The sequence below is a fragment of the Bactrocera latifrons genome, unplaced genomic scaffold (assembly GCF_001853355.1).
Source record: "Bactrocera latifrons isolate USDA-ARS-PBARC rearing strain unplaced genomic scaffold, ASM185335v1 scaffold_118, whole genome shotgun sequence".
Taxonomy (NCBI): domain Eukaryota; kingdom Metazoa; phylum Arthropoda; class Insecta; order Diptera; family Tephritidae; genus Bactrocera; species Bactrocera latifrons.
The window spans coordinates 722,233-727,023 of NW_017534608.1; the positions used below are offsets into that span (position 1 = coordinate 722,233).

At 32.5% G+C, this 4,791-nt stretch overlaps 1 protein-coding gene across 2 annotated transcripts in view; it reads right to left on the reverse strand.

Moving 5' to 3' along the window:
* The window catches only part of LOC108978129 (phosphatidylinositol 4-kinase beta), a 134,434-nt gene extending 130,934 nt beyond the window's left edge, over nucleotides 1–3,500 (reverse strand). For both annotated transcript variants that reach the window (XM_018948258.1, XM_018948256.1), the window contains exon 1: nucleotides 2,737–3,500. The gene's annotated coding sequence lies outside the window, so the exon portion shown is untranslated. The remainder of the gene's footprint in view (nucleotides 1–2,736) is intronic.
* Nucleotides 3,501–4,791: the final 1,291 nt, after the last annotated feature.

Genomic DNA, 4,791 nt, shown 5'->3' on the forward strand with positions numbered 1-4,791 from the left:
CGAGTTTATTTTCATTTTTTCGCCAACCACGATACTTATTTCTCTGAATATGATCTTAGTAACATCCTAACATATAACGGAACTTTTTTGCATACCGTTATAYARATKAAAAGCTAATTCGGTGAATTWWTTTTCAGAAACGTAGTTTTGCTATGCAGTGGCTTAATTATGTGAGCACAAGTGTATGTACATACATACATATGTATATATTCATATGTCTATATGTGACCACGACGTTGATGATGTGGAACTGATGAGCTTTTCTTCCAACAGGGGACAGTGGTTGTGGCAAAGCGAATGAACTGAAAACCAAAATAATGCATAAAAGCATCCGAAAGCATAAAAATACATACATATGTCATATTAAAGCCACATACAGGCATGTAAACACATATGTGTGAATGTATGTATATCAGTCATTTTTAATTTGTATTTCCAGTATTATCAATGCTAGCCTTACGAATGCCTACATTATTACTATTTTGCAAAAACGCTTTGTTTTAGTTTTGATTTTTCGAACAATTTTGCAATGCAATATCATTGCTAGCAATTTATTTGCCAACATAAAAGTTAATAATACAACAATAGCACCTTTTAATTGGCCAGCTTTGGTTATTTTCAGATTTTATTAGCCAAAGTAATAACTATTTGTTTAAGTGTTGGTCAACGGTCCCAGTGGTTCACTGCAATCAACATTCACTGAATAATTTATTTCCTCAGTGCGTCTTGCACTCTGTAGAAAGCCAATGCGACACTTCGCAGAATGTACAGATGCATACATATGTACATACAAACATCATATGTGGAAATACATAAGTAGCAACAAATTACGTTCAATCGAAGCCAATTTAAGTGCACATACATATGTAAATATAACGTGAATATAACTGTTTCAGCCATAATTGATTGATTTTTAAAGATAGTTTGTGGAAATGTATACTTTGAATAAGCACACATAAAAAACGCATACGTACATATATACAACAAAGAACCAATCCAAATACAGATATTCATTAAAAAAGTATGAATAAATTATTCGAAATTCGAAAACAAATTCTTTAAATATATTTCGAGCCATAAAATGACTCAGACGAGTTTATATAAAATATAGTACGAATAAATCTGTATCGCACAAGATGAGTGCTAGCGCGGTACGCTATATATATGTATGTACATATGTAAATATGCAAGGCACACGCAAAAGTACAGAAGGGCATCAGTTCAACCAGATAAGCAGCAAGTCCACAAGAGTGCAGCTAATAATATAACAACAAAAACTACGTTTAGTATAATCACGAGATGTACGATCCGTTCATTCACCGACTGACTGAATGTCTGACCGATTGTACTTTACGAAGTTATTTTTTTTTTTGCCTTTGTTGTTTAGTGTTTTTCTATTTATTCAAACTTAATACCTGCACAAAAAAACGACAAATTAAACGGGAAAATTTTTATTTTTTATTACAAATGTTAGTACATACATTGCCTAAACATATTGATTTCGACGAAACCTTTGCAACAAATGTTTGTTTTTCATATTTAAACAATACACGCTTTGTTTGATGTAATTATTTTGTGTAGCTTTCGTTTTAGCACATATTCGTTTCATTCGTTTTGTTATTGTTTATGTGCATTTAATTCGCTTGAATTGTGGCACTTGTTTATATTTACTTTGGCGCAACGCTGGCATTTTCTGTGCGGCAACACGAGGTGGGTAGAAAGTGTTATAGAAAATGCATTGCACATTGCGATTAAAATTGTGAAAATCGAATGCTGGCAACGAAGCGCGCAATTTACATAAATATCAAGTACTTACACATATGTATGCATATGCAGATATTTATGTGCACTCTTGCGCAGAACTTATGCAACAAAATTCACCGTCCGTGGTTATTTTAATTAAATAAATAAATATMTTTTACCAGATGCATAAATAGTCAACTACAATAAAAAATATTCATTTATTTCGTTTATGAGCGACAGTTTTAAATTTGAGTTTAGAAGCAAAAATAATTAACTTAATCGGATTTAATTTTTCACACCTCAGAATATTTTCTCATTGCTGTAGAAAATGAATTCTTTATAATTTATTATAATTGGTAAATATAGAATTGATTATTTCTATTTTGTTCCGCATAAAAAATAACTTCATGGGATATGTACATACATACCTTGCTCTCAAATTGCTGGGCTGGATTATGATCAGACATATGACAAAAATAAAATATGCTCTATAAATCAAAACCAATTTAACAAATTATAGTTTAAGCAATGTACTGAATAAAACATTGAGTTGAAACAAAAATGTCAATTTGAGCAACTGGAAATGAGATTATTCTCAATTGGAAGTCCATTGAAGAAGAGTGGCAAAAACACAAGTACAGGATTGGAGTCAAACGAGAATTACGGTGGAGATTGCAAAAGAAGAAAATCACAAACAGAGTAGAAAAACAAACAAAATGGGAATGTATTGCAAAAAACGCCCTTTTTCAGATCCACACAAACTGGCTCTGGCTGTGACAGAAAAGCAGCTGCACAAAAGTAGCACGTTTTGCTAAACGCGCAAGCTATACAAAGCAGATTGCTACAGGCTCTTTCATCATTTTATCTATTTACTTTGTACACAGTTTGCCAGCTTGTACGCTGAGATTTTTTAGGTGTACCTACCTGGAATTTCAATGAGTAGGCGTTGCTACTATATTCTTTACTTTACTTCACATTTGTATTCAAACTCACCTTGTTTGCTGCTGCTATTATGAAAAACCTTGAACGTCCACTTTTTGCGCCAAAATCTCAATTTTTATGCTTATACAAACTGTATTACTTTGAAAATTTGACGACGAACGATAATGTTTCCGCAATTTTACAACGTTGTATTTTCTGGGTTACAAATCTTTGAGTTTTGCCTTTTAAATTGTTGCTTCCATTCAACTTCACTACTACTTGCCACAATGCAAAATCACAATGCTCCACTTTCACTTTACTTCATTCGTATTTTGTTGTATACTTTGTTAAAATTTTCAGATTGCACTTTGCATTAATTTTGTATTTGAAACATTATTATTTGTTTGCATCTTTGATTTTATTTACGTTGAGCTGTAAACTTTGTATTGTTTTCCACTTGATTCACAAAAACACTACACGCTTAATTCACTATATTATTTACCTTAATTATAGTTAAGGTTTGTGCACTACCAGCTGCTGCTGAGCTTGTAGTTAGGTGTTAATTTTTCATTAAAAAAATTATTTAGCAATTACTACTGCAAACTTGCGATTCGTTTCTCAGCCAGATTTCAATCGATTTCGCTTTTGCTCTTCGCACACCCCACAAATGACACAAAAGTAACGCTAATTTTCGCTGCGTTTTTATTGTGCACCGTTCGTAGGCAATTAAATAGTTTTATTCGTATCTTTACTGCCCGATATTCATAAAGAATTATATGTTGTTATAAATTTTCGAAAATACTCCGTTCGAAATTAATTTCATGACCGTTCACGAGTACAATTCACTCAAAACTGCGCCGTCAATAAGCGGCAACTCGGCAACTGCGGCGCTGACCGTCGCTGTATGCAGGCGTCACAAATATGAGTGGAAACAGAATTCCCGCGTTGAGAGACAAATTTTAAAAGAAGAGGAAGCCTTTGAATAATCTTTTACTACAATGACGAATAGGCGGAATGAATGTGTTATATGTACGTATGTATATATATATATATATATATATGTACATAGTTGCAAATTGCTCGCCTCGTATTTTTGCTTACTTATTATGTGAAAAAAACCATCTCTGACCAAAAGCACTCATTCAAATCTTGGAATGGAATGTCACTCACGGTTCTCATTTATGGAGTTATTTTCCGGTTCTCTTGAGTGGTATTTCTTGATTGCATTCAAAATGGTGCTTCTATCAGAGAACGTTGATTTTTTAGACCTTCGCTGCTCTGTTTTGCTTTCGTTTTTCTGTTTTGTGTTGATTGTTGATTCTGATTTCGCTTTGGTCACTTTCGTGGCTTAGTGTTGGGTAACGTTCCGTTTTTTCTTAGTATTGTATAAATATTATTTGTGTGTAGTACTTCTAATTCTGATAAGATATGGGCCGTTCATAAATTGACGAATTGCTCAGTTTCCTTCAGAACTCACTCACAAACATTTTGTTTTAATCTCTGTATTGTCAATTCTGGCTTTATAATTATTATTTAATCATATTAACATGAGAATCACTATCTCAAAAAAAAATATTGTTGTCTCATTTATTTAGACAGCCTTAAAAATAAGCGAAAAATGTTCACAAATTTGCTTTTTTTTTGTAAAAACGTCTGCCCAAAATACAATTTGCTCTTTTCTGTTTTTACGTCCTTTTAATACCTATGTAGTTTATGTCCTTAGAACAAGTACTTATCTACTTTTGATAATCCTGTAAGATTAAGGCTACTTTTTTTCGAGAGATTGTCAATTTTTGCGCGACGAAACCCATGTAACCCTTAAATGTTCCGTACAAACTTAATGTGTTGTTTCCAAGTCAGAAAAAAACGTGTTTTTTGTGATTTTTGTGTTTAAGAGGAGTTTTATTTAATTTAATTAGACTTTAATGTACTTTAATACTGGGGACTTTTCAAATTTTTGGATTCTCTTTATTTGTAGCCGATCTCTAGGAGGACGTCTGAAGAAAGGTGCCAGGCGGTGCGGAAGAATTTTCTTCAAATAATTATTTCACATCCAAAAACTAATCAGATTAATTATATTATCGATGAACATACGAAATAATCTCAGGACTAGTCAAAATTTTCCTT